At 40.0% G+C, this 19,267-nt stretch overlaps 1 long non-coding RNA gene across 1 annotated transcript; it reads right to left on the bottom strand.

Moving 5' to 3' along the window:
• Positions 1 to 337: 337 nt before the first annotated feature.
• LOC123380430 lies at positions 338 to 19,058 on the bottom strand. Its single transcript, XR_006586175.1, has 3 exons — positions 18,485 to 19,058; positions 14,301 to 14,463; positions 338 to 448 (listed from the first exon to the last, which is right to left on the bottom strand). It is a non-coding gene; the product is annotated as an uncharacterized LOC123380430 (long non-coding RNA).
• Positions 19,059 to 19,267: the final 209 nt, after the last annotated feature.

Genomic DNA, 19,267 nt, shown 5'->3' with positions numbered 1-19,267 from the left:
AATAGATGGCTATTATGGAACAAACCAATATTTCTTGAAAGATGTCTCTCAAAGTAATATGAGACTGCTGAATATTTTCTCACAATGATACCTATTTCTGAATGAAATCTATCTATATGTAGAGATAAATAGATAATCTATAACTGGATAGTTACAAGTAGAGATGTACTGATAGATACACATATATACATATATACAATGTTCTGAGAGAGAAACATGGATATATGGAAACAGTCTAGATTATAAGTGTATGCTTTATATTAGTCAATATTAGCTATTGGAAGAATTTTCGAGAATGAATAACAGTAAATACAAGCAAATTAAAAAATCAGCTCACCTGTATTCATAAAAAAAATGACATTGTAAATTTATTCTCCTAATTGGGTCTTTCTGACCTAATTATAAAACATTGATCCTCTTGGATGCTAGTACGCTTTTGTGTGTGTTCCTGTGTGAAATAAAAGAGAGAGATTAGAGCCATTATTAGGTACGTTTTTTAAAGAGCTGTATTGAGATATAATTCACATAGTATAAAATTCACTCATTGAAAGTGTCGAATTAAGTGATTTTTTGCATATTTACACTTATGTAACCATCACCACTATCTAATTCTATTTTTTGTCTTTTTTATTAAAGTATAACTAACATAGTGTTGTATTAGTTTCAGGTATGCAATATTATGGTCTAACAATTCTATGCATTACTCAGCACTCATCAAAATAAGTGTACTCTTAAACCCCTTTCTATTTCATCCATTCCATAACCAACCCTCCCTCTGGTAAACACCAGTTTGTTCTCTGTATTTAAGGTTATGGGTTTTTTGTTTGTCTTTTTTTATCATTATTGTTTTGCTTCTTAAATTCCACGTTAAGTGAAAACATATTGTATTTGTCTTTCTCTGACTGACTTATTTTGCTTTGCATTATACTCTCTAGCTTCATCCATGTTATTGCAAATGGCAAGATTTCATTCTTTTTTTCTGGTTAAAATATTCCATTATATATACATATGTATCTATATATGTATATACATATGTATATACATATATAGATACATATGTATATACATACATATATATCTATATCTATCTATATCTAGATATCTAGATATCTATCTCTATCTCTATCTCTAGATATACATATACATATACATACATAAATATCTAGATAGATCACTTCTTTATCAATTCATTTATCAGTGGACACTTGGGCTGCTTCCATATTTTGACTATTGTAAATAATGCTGCTATAAACATAAGAATGCATGCTTCCCTTTGAATTAGTGTTTTTGTATTTTTACAGTACATACCCCATAGTAAGATTACTGGATCACAGGATAGTTCTTTTTTTTAAAGTTTATTCATTTATTTTGAGGGGGCGACATAAATGTGGGAGGAGCAGAGAGAGAGTAGGAGAGGGAGGGGGGAGACAGAGAGAGAGAGAGAGAGAGAGAGAGAGAGAGAGAGAGAGAGAGAATCCCAAGCAGGTCCCATGCTGTCAGCATAGAGTCAGAAGTGGGGCTCAATCTCACAAGCCATAAATCATGAGATCATGACCTGAACCAAAATCAAGAGTCAGATGTTTAACCTACTGAGCCACCCAGGTGCCCCAGGATAGTTCTATTTTTAACTTTTTGAGAAACCTCCACACTGTTTTCCACAGTGGCTGCAAGAGTTTGCATTCCCACCAACAGTGCACAAGGATTCCTTTTCCTCCACATCCTTACCAACACTCATTTCTTGTGTTTTTGATTTTAGCCATTCTGGAAGGTATGAAGTGATGATTTTCCTGATGATTTGTGATGTTGAATATCTTTTCATGTGTTTGTTGGTCATCTGTATGTCTTCTTTGGAAAAATATCTATTCATGTCTCCTGCAAATATTTTATTTGGATTATTATTTTTTTGGTGTTTTATGAGTTATTTATATGCTTGAGATACTAACCCTTTATTGGATATGTCATTTGTAAAATATCTTCTCCTATTCCACAGGTTGCAAAATATCTTCTCCCATTCCATAGGTTGCCTATTTTGGGACTATTAGTTTCTGATGCTTCTTCTTACAACCTCACTCTTTTATAGTAATATTGATATATATTGTATTTATTGCTTTTTAGTTTTGTTGATTGTTTCCTTCACTGTACAAAAGATTTTTATTTTAATAGTGTATTTTTGATTTTGGTTCTCTTGTCTTAGGAGACATATCTAGAAAATGTTGCTATGGCCAATGTCAGAGAGATTACTGCCTGTGCTTTCTTCAAGGATTTTTGTGGTTTCAGGTTTCACATTTAGGTCTTTAATTCATTTTGACTTTATTTTGCATATAGTGAAAGAACGTGGTCTAATTTTATTCTTTTGCATGTTGTCCAGTTTTCCCAATGCCATCTGTTGAACAAAATAGCTTTTTCCCACTGTATATTCATTCCTTCTTTGTTGAAGATTAATTGTTAATTGTGGGTTTATTTTTGAGTTTTCTATTCTGTTCTACAGATCTATGTGTCTATTTTTGTGCCAGTACCATGATGTTTTCATGATTACAGATTTATAATATAACTGAAGTCTGCAATTGGGATAATTCCAGCTTTTCTTTTCTTTTTCACAAATGCTTTGCCATTCAGGGTCTTCTGTGGTTCTGTATATATACATATTTTAGGATTTTGTCTTCTAATTCTATGAAAAATGCTATTGATATTTTGATAGGGATTGCATTAAATGTGTAGATTGCTTTGGGTAGTATGGACATTTTAATACTATCTATTCTTCCATTCCATAAACATGGAGCATCTTTCCATTTGTTTGTGGCATCTTCAATTTTTTCTTGAATATTTTATAGTTTTCAAAGTACAGGTCTTTGGCTTCTTTGGTTGGGTTCAGTCCTAGGTATCTTATTATTTTTGGTGAAATTTTAAAGGGGATTGTTTTCTTGGTTTCTCTTTCTGCTGCTTCATTATTAGTGTATCAAAATACAACAGATTTATGTACATTGGTTTTGTTTCCTGTGACTTTACTGAATTTGTTTATCAGTTCTAGTAGTTTTTTGATGGTCTTTAGGGTTTTCTATATAGAATATCATGTCATCTGTAAATAGTGAGCATTTTTCTTCTCCTTACCAATTTGGATGCCTTTTATTTCTTTTTGTTGTCTAATTGTTATGGCCAGGACTTCCAGTATTATATTGAATAAAAGTTTTGAGAGCAGACGTCCTTATTTCATTCCTGACCTTAGGGGGAAAGTTCTCAGTTTTACCCACTGGGTATGATGTTTATTGTGGGTTTTTCATATATGGCCTTTATTATGTTGAGATATGTTTCCTCTAACACTTTGTTATGGACTTTTGTCATGAATGGATGGTTGTACTTCGTCAAATGTTTGTTCTGCATCTATTGGGATGATCATGTGGTTTTTTAGCCTTTCTCTTATTTATGTGATATATCATGTTGATTGATTTGTGATATTGAACCACCCTTAAATTCAGTAAATAAATCTCACTTTATTATGCTGAAAGATTTTTTTTAATGTATTGTTGGATTCTGTTTGCTAGTGTTTTTTTTTTTAGTATTTATGCATCTATATTCATTGGAAATATGGGCCTGTAATTCTCTTTTTTTGTGGTGTCTTTATCTGTTTTTGGTATCACGGTGATACCTCATAGAATGAACTTGGAAGTTTTCCTTCTTATGCTATTTTTTAGAGTAGTTTGAATGGAATAGGTATTAACTCTTTTTTAAATGCCTGGTAGAATTCACCTGTGAAACCAACTGGTCCTGGACTTTTGTTTCTCAGGAGTTTATAAATTATTGACTAAATCTCTCTGCTGATAATTTGTCTGTTCAGGTTTTCTAATTCTTCCTCATTCAGTTTTGGTAGATTATATGTTTCTAGCAATTTACCCACTTTCTTTTAGGTTGTCTATTTGTGGAAATTTTACATAATATTTTCTTAAATTGTTTGTATTTCTGTGGTGTCGGTTGTTATTTACCTTCTTTCACTTGTGATTTCATTTATTTGAGTTCTTTCTCTACTTTTTTTGGATGAGTTTGCCTAGAGTTTATCAATTTAGTTGATCTTTTCAAAGAACCAGCTCCTGGTTTCATTGATTTGTTCTACTGTGTTTTTAATTTCTATATCATTTATTTCTGCTCTAATCTTTATTATTTCATTCCTTCTGCTAGTTTTTGGTTTACTTTGTTGTTCTTTTTCTAACCCTGTTAGGTGTAAGATTAGGTTGTTTACTTGAGATTTTTCTTGCTTCTTGAGATAGGCCTGTAATGTATAAATGTCCCTCTTGGAAGAGGTTTTCCTGAACCCAAAGTATTTGGACTGTTATGTTTTAATTTTCATTTGTTTCCATGTACTTTTTTTTAAATATGAAATTTATTGGCATATTGGTTTCCGTACAACACCCAGTGCTCATCCCAACAGGTGCCCTCCTCAATGCCCATCACCCACTTACCCCACCACCTGCCTTCAACCCCTAGTTTATTCTCAGTATTTAAGAGTCTCTTATGGTTTGCCTCCTTCCCTCTGTGTAACTTTTTTTCCCCCTTCCCCTCCCCCATGGTCTTCTGTTAAGTTTTTCAAGATCCACATTAGAGTGAAAACATATGGTATATATCTTTCTCTGTATGACTTATTTCACTTAGCATAACACTCTCCAGTTACATACATGTTGCTACAAAAGTCATATTTTATTCTTTCTCATTGCCAAGTAGTAGTCTATTGTATACATAAACCATAACTTCTTTATCCATTCATCACTTGATGGACACTTAGGCTCCTTCCATAATTTGGCTATTGTTGAAAGTGCTGCTATAAACATTGAGGTACAAGGGCCCCTATGCATCAGCACTCCTGTATCCCTTGGGTAAATTCCTAGCAGTGCTATTCCTGGGTCATAGGGAAGATATATTTTTAATTTTTTGAGGAAAATCCACACTGTTTTCCAGAGTGGCTGCACCAGTTTGCATTCCCACCAATGGTGCAAGAGGGTTCCCATTTGTCCACATCCTTGCCAGCATCTATAATCTCCTGATTTGTTCATTTTAGCCACTGTAACTGGCGTGAGGTGGTATATCAGTGTAGTTTGGATTTGTATTTCCCTGAGGAGGACCGATGTTGAGCATCTTTTCAAGTGCCTGTTGGCCATCTGGATGTCTTCTTTAGAGAAGTGTCTATTCGTGTCTTCTGCCCATTTCTTCACTGGATTATTTGTTTTTCAGTTGTGGAGTTTGGTGAGTTCTTTATAGATTTTGGATACAAGACCTTTGTCCAATATGTCATGTGCAAATATCTTTTCCCATTCTGTCGGTTACCTTTTAGTTTTGTTGATTGTTTCCTTTGCAGTGCAGAAGCTTTTTATCTTCATTAGGTCCCGTAGTTCATTTTTGCTTTCAATCCCCTTGCCTTTGGGCATGGATCAAGTAAGAAATTGCTGCGGCTGAGGTCAGAGAGGTTTTTTCCTGCTTTCTCCTCTAGGGTTTTGATGGTTTCCTGTCTCACATTCAGGTTCTTTATCCATTTTGAGTTTGTTTTTGTGAATGGTGTAAGAAAGTGGTCTAGTTTCATTCTTCTGCATGTTACTGTCTAGTTCCCCCAGCACCATTTGTTAAAGAGACTGTCTTTTTTCCATTGGATATTCTTTCCTGCTTTGTCAAAGATTAGTTGGCCATACTTTTGTGGGTCCAATTCTGGAGGCTCTATTCTATTCCATGGTCTATGTGTCTGTTTTTGTGCCAATAATATGCTGTCTTGATGATTACAGCTTTGTAGTAGAGGCTAAAGTCTGGGATTATGATGCTTCATGGTTTAAAAGCTTGTGTGCTCTGCACCTGTAAGCACTGCTATATTAAAGGAAAGTCATACACTGTTCAGGGCCTAGCCCTTCAGGAAGTGTTTTTTTCAGTTATTGTTACTTGCTCTCTGTTGTGGCTTTGGTTATTTTATTACCCTACTTGTAGTAATATTTTGTACCCTCTACCAGGTGTGCTTTGATTTGTTCCTTGGAGTAGCCCTGTAAAGGAAAACAGACAAACAGGAGACAAAAACATGTAAACACACAAACAAATAACACAAACAAACAAATAAACAAAAACAAAAACCTGAAGACTAAAAGCAAAAAACCCAAAAACACCGACTACAAGTAAAGAAGAGGGTGGATGTGGTGCTGATGGAAGAGCATATACAAGGAGAGAAATGACAGGAGTGGGGGGTAGGTGGGGGGTGGGAATGAACATTGATTAGGCAGAGTGACTAAAAGGCTTAGTCCAGAGAAAGAGAAAGGAAAATAAAGGAGGCGGGGAAAATGAAACAAAGATAAAATTACCCAGACAGAGAAACTATATGGTGATTATTCCAGAGAGAGAGAAAGGAGTGTAAAGGCGGAGGTGTAGAACATGTATCAAGACAATGGATTAAATATGCCTGTTTAGACAGACAATAACCAGAGTAACCAGCCTAGGGGTGGGAAGAGATAAGGAGAAATGGGGTGGGGAATATATCTATATATCCATAATTGACCTATAGTTAATCCAGGCAATGATGCATCGCTTGTTAGGAGGAGCTGTCCACAGGGTCTGTGGCGCTCCGTTGGATACGCATTTACCCAGTGCAAGGGGGCGTGGTTTGGCGTATTCTGAACCCGCCTCCACTATTGGCCTGGGAGTGATCCATGAGGACCCGCCTTGGTGAGAGGGGGAGGGGTGGATGGTGATCTCCCAGTCTCTTCTCCATGGAGCCAGACCCAGTGGACTCCATTTGAGTCATCCTCCCTGTGCCCTGGGTGCAGACAGGGCAGTTCTTGCTCCACCTACTCCCCTGATCCTGTGTTTGGCTAGGATTCAAATCCCAGCTCCGTGCACTCTGGCACTGAGGAAGCGCCTCTCAGTGTGGTGATATGTGGTCTTGTCAGGCTTTGTCTGTGCTGCGACACTTCAGGGAAGACCGACTTCTCCTATTGAGGACTGAGAGCCCCTGCCCTTGCCAGGAGCCCCTGGGGTGGCAGATGCAGGCAAGCTTTGTCTTTTCCCACAGCACTCCAGGGAAATGGCTGCCTTATCCTCCTGCATACTGAGCTCTCAGCCTAGCCACTGTGCCCAGGAGTGGTGGATGAAGGCAGATTCTGTGCTATCATGCACAGATATCATCCCTCCAGGGAGGGAACCACTTTCTCCAGCTGAGGACTGAACATATGACCTACCACCGCACCCAGGGCTGGCTCCCCTCCTCCCTAGGTGCTCGAACAGAGAGCTGGCCCCAGTCCAAAGAAAGCCCCACAGTTAGACATCGGATCTCTCTCAGTCTCAGTCTGAGATTTTTCTCCTGTCCAGCTACAGTCCTGCACTTCCCTAGCCACTCTTTCTCTTCCTTTTGTCTCTCCACAGAAGGGGGTCCCTCCCCTCCATGCCCACGTGGACTTTTTTTTTTATCTCCCCCAGTTCACAGTTACCCACCTATCTTTTTTCCAGCTTTCCCATTTTCTTCCTAGTAGATTCAGTCTCTTTTCCTCCAAGGCTCTTGTGTTCAAAGTCCTTTGGCTTCTACATTTCTTTGTTTGAGAGATGCAGGACATATGGATCCCCCTACTTCTCTTCCATGTTGGCCTTCTCCATACCGTGTACTTTTTTTATTTCTTCTTTGAGTCCTTGGTTGATCCATTTGTTCTTTAGTAGCATGTTATTTAACATCCATGCATTTGTGGTCTTTTTACATTTTTTCTTGTGGTTGGTTTCTAATTTCACAACATTGTGGTCAGAAAAGATGCATGATATAATTTCTATCTTTTTTAATCTGTTGAGGTTTGTTTTGTGGCCTAATATGTCATCTATTATGGATAATGTTTTATATGAACTTGAAAATAATGTATATTCTGCTGTTTTAGGATGGGATGTTCTGAATATATCTGTTAAATCCATCTGGTCCAGTGTGTCATTCAAAGTCATTGTTTTTTATTTTCTTCTTAGATAATCTGTCCATTGCTGTAAGTGGGGTGTTTAAATCCCCTACAATGTTGTATTACTATTGATATGTTCCTATTGTTACGGAACCAGGCTGGAACGCTGGCAGAAAAACCAAGCGGCACTCAGAGATCTTGGTCGACTGGAGATTTATTTTACACTGGCAGGCTCAGAGGAGACTGTCTCTCCAAAGGTCTGAGCCTGGAATGCAAGTGGAGAGGGTAATTTATGGCCGACTGCCTCCATATCTGTGGGGGATTTTGCGCGCACAGCAAACAAAAGAAAAAGAAACCAGAGGAGGAATCTCTAAGCTAGAGACCAGAGTTTGTTTTAGTCCAATCAGCCATCTTTGGCATACTTTATCCACTTCTCCAAAATTCCCCCCTTTGATGCCTTTAAAAAAAAAAACTTTTAGTAGGCATCATCTTTCAGTTTTATAGGTTGGTACTCTCGGAAGGTTAAGATATGTGCAGTAGTTTGGCAAGCAACAGTGTTTTCAATAAAACATACCATAGCATTCAGTATACAGGGGCCCATGGATACAAGTAAAATTATGGAGAGGAGGGGCCCCACCAGGGCAGGAAGGCAGGATGCCCAATCTGTGAGATCCCATCCTTTTCATTGATTGATATTTTCCTGCTATGTTGAATTGTTTCCTTGAGTTCCGTAACCTTAGTTGTAATTATTCCTGACTGGTTTACGAAATAGCAACATTCATCCCCCAGAAAGATGCAAGTCCCTCCTTTCTCTGAAGTGAGGAGGTTGAGGGCTCACCTATTTTGGAGGGTCACTGCTGCCAGAGAGTTTATTTGGCTTTGTAAATTTATCAGAGAATCTGCCACCTGTTCCATGCCTTCATTTAGCTCTTGAGATAGTCTATGGTATAGTCTTATGGATGAACCTATGCCTCCTATTCCAGTTCCTATTCCTGTTGCAATTCATGCTCCTATCAGAATGGGTAGCAGGATTGCCCATTTAGCCCAGGAGGTGGGTCTAAAGGTTGTTAGTAGCTGATCTTCAGTGTATACAGATATCTCTTGGGTTAGGAAGATGGAGTAACATATCTGAGTCCAGTTGGCCTCTAAGCATTGGTAGGCCAAATTAGAACATAGATAGGACACCCCAGGGGTGGAACATAGGGTTGTACTCCTCTTTAAGATTATATTTCTTCTGTATAGAGAGGTAGCATTTATCCCTTCTGGGCCTGTACAGATTAGATTGTTGGCATTTGTGAGACGGATCCCAGTGGCCAGGGGTCCAATTAGGACAGAGGTGTTGGTTTTGAGATTTTCAGGAGGTTCCCAGTCAAAGGGAGGGGAGTGGCTAAGTAAGCCCTCCGGCTGAGGGACAAGCACATCCAGCAGGTTTGGGTGTGATTATCTATTTTATGGAGGACGTGTAGTGTTGGCCCAACACTGGAGTGGGGAATTGGTAAGCATCTGATTTAGAGCTGAAAGGTTCAAACCCTGGTAGGCTGCCAGGGGAGTGGTCACCTTTATGGCTTGTATTACCCTGTCCTGGGTATCCTTTATAACCTTTTGAAGGGCCCTGTCTTGCATCCCTCCCCCATCCAAGATCCCCCGAGATCCCCCATTGAGGAATGTAAGTGTAGCAAGCCCTCTGAAGGCCCTTTTGTGACATGGGTTCCTAACATTTGGAGTTATCATTACAGTCCAATACTTAGTCCTTGGGGCACCAGGTGACTGACAGAGAGTGGGTGTTTTTCCGTTGTAGCACTCTTTGTGGAGGGAAGTGAAGGCACTGAATGCCCTTGACCTCCGCTTATTGTCATGTAACAATCCTGGGGACAAAGTGGGTAAGCAGCAGTTGTGAGGGTGAGAGAGGTTATCATAATATACAGGCAATACTTAGTAATCCTCCAATCCAGAGGAGGTATGTGAGACCTGGCATGCATCTTTTGTCCCATGCCCAGCTTGTTGGTGCAGTCTCTATCAGCCCGATAGCAAGAAGTAAGATCAGGGCTATGACACCAGTAAGGGACAAAGGCTGGCAGAGTTGCATCCAAACTCCTGGGCTCAGTCCATGTGTTGATTCCTCAAGCTTCTGCCATGTGCAGGCCAGCCAGCTTCCGGGGTATGGCTGGAGCAAGGCTGGAGATCTCAGGGACCAGTGTCTTTTTGAGGGTCAGTTTAAGCAGTTTGACTGGGTCTGGATCACTTCACCAGTTTGAGGGTTCCTCTGAGTTGGCCTTCTTAGCTCTGGAGTGATGGACCCATGGGGTGATACCTGAAACTGAATCCTCTCTTTGGCTGTATGTCTGTAAAGTCCACCTCCAAGTCTTTGAAAGGGGCAGGTTTCTGATAACTGTCAGATCAGGTTTACGGAAGATATGGTTTGCATATTTAGAGATCCATCCTGTTTTTCAGTTGTTTAATAATCATATGTCCATGGGTCTTATTATTATCCCCATAGAATAACAAGCATAGAAGATTGCATATACATGAAATACTGTGACGATATTCTGAAGTTTACCTCAAGTTGTCCAGTTTAGGCAAACAACAAACATTTAAAGGAAATCATAACTAGAATTTAACATCCATAACGGTGCATTGTTGAACCATAGTTGTTCTCTCTAAACCCCCCCCCCCTTTCCAGAGATAGCCAAATTGAGACCAATGCATTTGTGGAACAAATCCAGTCTTCACAAATCTGGCCTAATTATTTACATAAACTCATCAAGAATAACAATTGATCATGAGGATCTTTTAAAGTTTGCTTTGTTGGAACATTTTATAAGGAATCTCCAGGTTGAATTGTTAGTAGCCTCTCCAGACCAGAAGCCAAGCCAAATACTTGCCATCAGACAAGCCTGCAACACCTGTAGAATTGGGTGAATTCCTCTTCATGAGGTCCCCAAGATATCCTGAGGTTCCTGCACTTGCCAGGAAGTGGCCTTCTTTATTTATCTGGTGAGGCTGCTGGGAACTCTGTAAGCAAGGCACCAGGCAGGATTTCCAAGGGGCTTTATGGCTCCATGTTTTATAAAGCCAACCCTAATTCCTTAAAGTTGTCTGGTCATATCTGAGTCTATGAATGTGATCCTCAAATATGACATTCCAGTCAAAGCCTTGGTAAAATAACCAGTATTTCCAAATGGTGACCTGTTATAAGATGAACAGATTCTTATTGAACTTATGCAAATGATTGTAATTGCCATGAAAGAAAAAATACTCATTGAGAGTTTTGAATTTCAGGGGAATTATGTAGAGAGAAAGATAAATGCTTCAGTTTACATATGCATGCTTTATGACATTTTTGTATATTATAGATATCTTAAGAGAAAGTTTCCTTAATATGGAAGATGAAACATTAGAGAACCAGCAATATTTTCAACAAGAATCACAAAACTATAAGCTTCCTCAGTTCATTTAATCCCATGTTCTTACTTCTTGTTCAATTTGAATGCAGCTTTTTAGTTCTGGAAATTTTTACCCATTTTAGTATTAATCTTTTTTTTTTAATTTTTTTCAACGTTTTTTATTTATTTTTGGGACAGAGAGTGACAGAGCATGAATGGGGGAGGGGCAGAGAGAGAGGGAGACACAGAATCAGAAGCAGGCTCCAGGCTCCGAGCCATCAGCCCAGAGCCCGATGCGGGGCTCGAACTCACGGACCGTGAGATCGTGACCTGGCTGAAGTCGGACGCTTAACCGACTGCGCCACCCAGGCGCCCCCCCATTTTAGTATTAATCTTAAAGATGTCAAATACCTGTATTTATCCCCAAAGTCCTTTTTATAAATCTCCTTAAAGAAGAAACACATTTTGTGAGAGAATAAGAACAATCATAAATGACAAAATCTCAGAAATAGACATCATTAAAGATGATGAGAGTTCATTATGATGCAATTGACAAAGAAATTCGGTTATTTCTGTGACACATAACATCTCAAGTAATCAGAATATTAAGTGATGACCTTATATCAAAACATTAAAATTTTAGGAATTGCATATATTCAGGCAGTTACAGCATTCACCTGTGCAATACAATCTAAGGTTTACCATTGTATGACAGAGCTTTTCCAAATAACTTAACATCCCAAATAAAAGGACCTAATTGGTCAAGAAGACTTCATTTACCATTTAAATCCTGAGAAGTTTGTTAAAACCCCAGAAGTCATAAGTTCATCCTAAATAGGATTATAGATCATTACAAATCTTACAATTTTATATATTCAACTAAAGTGGCAATAAAAAATCCCAAAGGTGAATGTATAGCATTACACAGTTGTTATCAAAACCTAGCTCCTTTAACATTCAGAAGTTTTAACTAAGTTATCAAAGACCTGATAGAGATGAGACCTAAAACTTTGATTCTCCTGGAGGATAAACCTTTGTTTGCATTATATTATCAAGAGCAGATCAACAGTTCAAGAAAACTTTGTCATTTGAGCGGAGAGAAAAGCAGGATTTCAACCTTATACTAGTGTACTTTTAAGATTCCATTCATCTCAACCTTTTATAACTTTCTTTTGCTTCTAAATTTTGTCCCAAAGCCATTTCTATCCAAATAACCAGTCTCATTTAGGACAAAATTACTTTCTTCTACCTACAATGAAACTGTATTTCTATTCTTTATATCTTTCTTATATACCTCCTATTTTCCTACATACAGAGTTACTTTCTTTATTTTCATCAGTCTTAAGTACATTTAGCAGAATTTTAACTCTTAGGAAACCTTAGTCTCCAATTGAGGACTTAGTAACCAATTGAGAGGTGTTTACATCAGAATTTTTTTGGATGGTAAATTCATGAACGAATTAAGTACAAAGCATGTTTTCCAATAGGTCCGAATAGCCTTAATTTCTCAGCAATAAGAAGTTAAAAACACAAACCTATGTTCAATATTCAAAGCTTTAGCATTCCATCCTATTGGAAAAGTTTCAGGTTACCAAGGACCTTGAAACTTAACAATTACCCATGAAAACTTTGAGACAGACAAAATTAACTATCATTAACAAATTGCAACAGAAATAACATGAGCTTATTTGACCTTTGCTGATAACTTTAAGACAGTTCCAATAAACTTAAATTAGTTTAAACTTCGAATATGTTTCACCTGCATCCACCTAAAAATCAATCAATTTTTTTCCCAGTGTCAATTTTCATTTGGGGCACCAGTGGAGGTATCTGAAATGGGTGGTCCAAGGAGGGTGCACTTTGCTCCTTGACTTGGAGGGTGGAAGGAGGAACCAATGGTGCCTGAGACACTGAGGATGGTATAGGACCACACCCAAGCTGGTGCAGAAACATGAGGGGGAGGGGAAGGCAGAAACAGCAACTTCTTGGGAATATTCCTTAAATTCCCTGTCCTGAGGTAGACTAACCAAAGTTGGCTCCAATTATAGCTGTTAACCTGAAAAATGAGAGAGAATCCCTCACATCAGTTAAGCAGAGGAACAGGGAGAGAGAGTCAGTGTCCCCTTTTAGTCTGGTTCTATCGCGGCTAGACCAATAAGGTTCCCTTCTTGAGGTTCCTCCTGATTTCCACTAGGTTTCTTGGACTTTCCCTGGTTGGGACATTTATTCTTTTTAATGTCTTTTCCCCTTGCAGCTGGGCATATTTATGGCTTTCTCAGCCCCCTGCTCTGATCCCTCTGAGGGCCTCTTGAAATCAGCAGATGTGGACTGGCATCTGTAGAGTTCCTGTGCCTGGCTGAGGGCACAATCTGGCTGGGGAGCCTTGTGGGGGAGGGTTTTCTGGCCTGGAAGGGGAGGAGAAATGGGCGGCTGCCCCAGCAGCATCTTGGCTGCGAGGCTGGTGACAGCATCAGCTGTGGCAGCAGTGAGTCCACCAGGGGAGGAGTTTCAAGCTCAGGGGAGGGGGGAGGGAGTCTAAAGAGTCATGAAAAGGGGAACATTAGGGGAGCGGTGGGTGGCTTCTTTGACTCCCTGGGTGAGTCTCTGGATGAAGTGACTAAAACCTTTGCCTGGCTCTCGTGGCTCCATACTGACCTGACAATGCTCCCATGAGGTGGAGTCACAAAGACAGAGGGACAGGGGCACCCCTTCTGAGGCACCCCTTCCCAATGAGGACACCAGCCAGATGCCTGCCTGGCAGTGTCCTGAAGGAACTCAGGTGAGGATCAGCCCCACAGGTACCAGCCCTGCGACCCATGATCAGAAACATTCTGATATTGCCACAGACCGAGCGCCATCAATCATGGAATCACAGATGGGCCCACTCAGACTCCGTGGACCCCTGGGGACCCCAAGGGTGCCTGCTTGTGGAGCCACAGAACCGAACTCGGCAGGCAAGCTAGACTGAGTCACACATTCACATTCACATACACACCAGAGGTTATTATATTCCTTACCATAGAATCCCTACCTGTGAGACGTCTGAAGTCCTGGGGAGTGATCAGGTCCCCTCTCCACTCTTGCGAGTGGGCCTGACTAGATTGGGCTGCAGCCTTACCGGTTCCAACGTCAGGTTCAGGTCCTCACCTGCCAAGTCTCCTCGAGTCCAGCGGGAACAGCAGAGCTGGGCTGGCCTGAAGGGGACAGAGAAGGAGACTGCCAAAATTTAGGCAGGGTGCACACTCTCCCTTGTGATCCTTCATTCCATCACCGCCTCGCTGTTCTCCCAAACCAGTGGCAACAATGGGCCAGCACAGTTGGGTTTCCTGGTCAGGAAACCAAGTATGTTACGGAACCAGGCTGGAACACTGGTGGAAAAACCAAGCAGCACTTGGATATCTTGGTGAACTGGAGACTTATTTTACACTGGCAGACTCAGAGGAGACTGTTTCTCCAAAGGTGTGAGCCCGGAATGCAAGTGGGGAGGGCAATTTATAGCCGACAGCCTCCATATCTGTGGAGGTTTTCACCCACACAGCAAACAAAGGAAGAAGAAACCGGAGGAGGGGTATCTAAGCTAGAGACCAGAGTTTGTTTTAGTCCAATCAGCCATCTTTGGCGTACTTTATCCACTTCTCCAACACTATATGTTTATTATTAAATGTTTTATGTATTCAGGTGCTTGTTGGGTGAGTATATTTTTACAATTGTTATATCTTCTTGTTGGGTTGTCCCATTTATTATTTTGTAGTATCCTTTGTCTCTCTTTACAAACCTTGTTTTAAAGTCTATTTTTTTTAATATAAGTATTTCTACTGCTTTCTTTTGACATCCATTTGCCTGATAAATATCCCATCCCCTCACCTTCCATCTGCAGGTGTCTTTAGGTCTGAAATGAGTCTTGTGTAAGCAGCATACAGATGGCTCTTGATTTTTCATCCACTCTGTTACCCTACATCTTTTTATTGGAGCATTCAGCCCATTTTCATTCAAAGTAATTATTGATAGTTATGTATTTATTGTCATTTTGTTACTTGTTTCGTGGTTGTTTTCATAAATTTTCTCTGATTCTTTCCTGTCTCTCTTTCATTGTTTCCTGGTTTTCTTTAGTGATATACTTAGGTTCCTTACTTTATTGTTTGTATATTTATTATTTGTTTTTGATTTGTGATTACCCTTAGGTTCAAATATAACATCTTCTGCATATAGCATTCTGTATTAAGCTGATTGTCACTTAATTTTTAATTCATTGGTATTATTTTGTACATCCTTTTATTTTGTACTTCTCTTGACTGATTTTACAGATATACCTTTCTTTTGGTTTTGTGCTATTTTTCCTACTCTTACTTATAGATTTTGTTTTCTGCTCACATTGTCGCCATTGACATTTCTTGGAGGGTTGGTTTAGTGGTCATGTATTCTTTTAACTTTATTTGTCTGGGAAACTCCTTATCTCTCCTTCTATTCTGAATGATAACCTTGCTGGGTAAAGTATTCTTGGCTTCAGAGTTTTCCTTTCCAATACTTTGAATACATAAAGCCACTCCCTTGTGGCCTGAAAGTTTTTGCTGAAAGATAAGCTCATAATCTTAGGGGATTTCCTTTGTATGTAAGTGTCTTCTTTCCTCTTGCAATTTTTAAAATTCTTTCTTTATCTCTACTTTTTGCCATTTTAATTATGTGTGTTGGTATGGAACTCCTTGGGTTGAATTTGTTGGGAGACCTTTGTGCCTCCTGAATCTGGATCTGTTTTCCTCCACACGTTCAGGAAGTTTTCAGCTATTATTTCTTCAAGTACATTTTCTGCTCCCCTCTCTCTCTCTTCTCCTTCTGAACTCCCTATAATGCAATTGTCCTTATGTTTGATGGAGTCACTGAGTTCTCTAAGTCTATTCTCATTACGCAGTATTTATTTATCTCTCATTTGTTCAGCTTGATTCATTTCCATTACTCTCTTCCAGGTCACTGATATATTCCTCTGTTTCCTGTAGCCTGTTTATTTTGTCTATTGTATTTTTAATTTCATTTGTTGAGTGCTTCATCTCTGATATAATTTTTTATCTCTTTTTTCAGAGTCTAACTGATGTCCTCTACACTTTTCTGAAGTCCAGTGAGTATCTTTATATTCATTCCTTTAAATTCTCTGCCAGGCATATTATTTATTTCTCTTCCACTTAGATCTCTTGTTGTGATTTTGTCTTATTTTTTCATTTGGGACATAATTCTCTGTCTCTTTTTTGTTTGTTTGTTTGTTTGTTTGTTTGTTTGTTTACCTCTCTGTGTCTGTTTCTGTATGTTAGGAAAGTCAGCTATGTTTTCTGCTCTTGAAAGTAGTGGTTTTATGCAGACAAGGTCCTTTAGCACCCACAGAGCAGTGTCCCATATTCACCAGAACCTGGCATTTCAGGGAAATCTCCTATTTGTGTTGCTTAACTCCTGCTATTATACCTGAGTTGCCTTTCCTTTTAGTCCAGATGTCTAGATTGACTCTTTGCCTATTGTGGGCTCTCCTTGCTTTCTGTGATGTTAGTGAAACCCAGGTGGTTCCGAATGGGTGAGATCCATTCAGAGTAATGGGAGTAATTGTGGGTGTGGGATCAGAGTTAGCAAAATTTGCACTGAGCAGTTAGTCCTAGGCTGATCCCTGGAAGTGCAGCAACAGCCAGAAGTGTGGCACATAGCAGTGGCAGTAGCTAGGCATGTTCAGTGTCTGTGCATAAGGCAGGGTGTTTGTGTATTCAACAGCTCTGTGTGGAACATTGTTGCTGGAGTGTGAGATATCTGTGCATGCAGCAGCTGGTCTGGGCATATGTGGTGTTAGGGAAATTTGTGCTGAGTCACTAGTCCCAAGCCAGATCCCTTGAAATGAGGCGTCTACTGTGGAAAGGTGCACAGAGACAGCAGCTGGGCAGGACATGCATTGAGTTAACAAAATTTGTGCTTAGCCCAGGGTCAAGGCCAGCAGGCTTGGAGTAGGTGAATCTTCAGGAGAACTTGTGTACAGGACACACTGCTAGCAGATTAGGTATCATGTGTCTGTACAGTGCTGCCTCCTCAGTACCACAAAGCTCTGTGTTTATGCTGGGGGTCAGGGGAGGAAAATGGCACCTGCCAGCTCTTTTGTTCTCAGAAAAGTCCCCCCCAAAAATAAGTATAAATGGATTACCCTTCTGTTGTGTAAGCTGTCACTTTTATATTGCATCTTTTCATGCTGTTGTCTCTTTAAGGGTGGGGATCTGGCTATCAGTGGCCCTCCTGTGCTCCCAGCTTGCCCAGGGCTAAGTTAGCTGACTCAGCTGACTTAAAGCTCCAGGCTCCAAGTTCTGCTGATATACAAACTCATAGAATTCAGGCCCGATGGTTTTCAAAGACAGAAATTATGGGGATTCCATATCCCCATGAAGGCTTCCTGGTGTGGACCCCCTTGGGTTGATTTTGATGGAGGGTGTCTGTGCTTCCTGGATGTAGATGTCTGTTTCCTACTCCCAATTAAGGCAGTTTTCAGCTATTATTTCTTTAAAAACATTTTCTTCCCTCTTTTCTCTTTGTTCTTCTAGTATCCCTATAATGCAATTATTATTTGATGATGTTGATCAGTTCCTTTAACCTCTTCTCAATTTTTATAATTTTTTTTCTTTTTCCTGTTCCATTTGGGGCTTTCCCCTCTCTTCAACTGGAGATTCTTCCTTCCTGTGTGCAGCGCCAGACCACCTATTTCTGCCCTTTCTAATATCTTTGATGTGACTTCTTTTCTACATTTATTAGTGGAGTTTCCTCTGCCAGTATTTGGATTACTCTCTGTTTTATTTATTTATTTTTTTTTACTCAGATATGAGTGATACATAGTTGTAAATGTGGGAAGGGTGAACTTAGGATCTGCAAAACATGTGTGGGTAGGGCACACAGTTTGAACAAGGTGTATGCTGGTTCTTCCTTAGAGGGGTTCCACCATCACCACCACTGGGACCAAGGTCCCACAAAGCAGGTGGGTCAGGAGATGTGGTGTTGGCAAGGTATGCCCTGTCTTCCAGGAGAGGGACCCAACAGCACTGGGACTGAGGTAAGTGTGACTGGAAAGGGAAAATCCACCAAAGTCTCGGGGGGAGAGACTGGGCTTGGTACAAGCAAGTTAGATAATTAATGTCAGCACCACGCTGGTTCCCGTAAATGGTCCTGTGTTTAAGCTGAAGCGTGGGGTAGAGAAATGGCACCTACCAGCTCTTTTGTTTCTGGAGGAGTCTCCCAGGGATCTCGGTCTATCCTGGACACATTCTGAAATTGTTGAATAACTCTTCTGCATGCCCGAGACATTTTTCATACTGCTACTTCTAAGCTGTTTGCTTATAGGCTGTTTGCTGTGTCATCTCTTTAAAGGAGGAAGGACTCAGTTTCCTATTGTCCTCCAGACTGTCTCCAAACTGAGCCTACTGATTTAAGTCCTGCGGTTTGTAAGAACTCAGGAAACTTGAAACTCAGCTCCTCTAGTTTTCAAAGCCAATTGTTATGGGAATTTGTCTTCCCAATGCAAGCTCCTTGGTGTGATAGTCTGGTTTTCTCCATTCTCTGTGCCTGCCAGTCCCTTCCTCCAGCAGAGAGCCCTGTGATCTATTTACCTTTCCACTGCTTCCTTACACTCCCTACCTTCTTTGATGTGACTTCTATATATTTAGTTGTGGATTTTGTTCTGCCAGTCTTTTGGTCGTTTGCTGAGTTACTGATACTGATGTGAGTGTTATCAAGTTGTACCCTTGGGATGAGGTGAGCCTAGGGTCCTCCTCCTCTGCTATCATCCCATCCTTCTTTTTCCCTGTATTAATTCTAATTCTAATTCTATTCTATTCTATTCTATTCTATTCTATTCTATTCTTTGAGAGAGAGAGAGAGAGAGAGAGAGAGAGAGAGAATGGGAGCAGGGCAAAGGGAGAGAGAGAGAGAATCTTGAGCGGGGCTTAATCAATCCCACAACCCTGGGATCGTGATCTGAGCTGAGTCAGACGC

The sequence above is a fragment of the Felis catus genome, chromosome D1, assembly GCF_018350175.1.
Source record: "Felis catus isolate Fca126 chromosome D1, F.catus_Fca126_mat1.0, whole genome shotgun sequence".
NCBI lineage: Eukaryota > Metazoa > Chordata > Mammalia > Carnivora > Felidae > Felis > Felis catus.
This window is presented reverse-complemented; position numbering and strand designations above follow the sequence as displayed.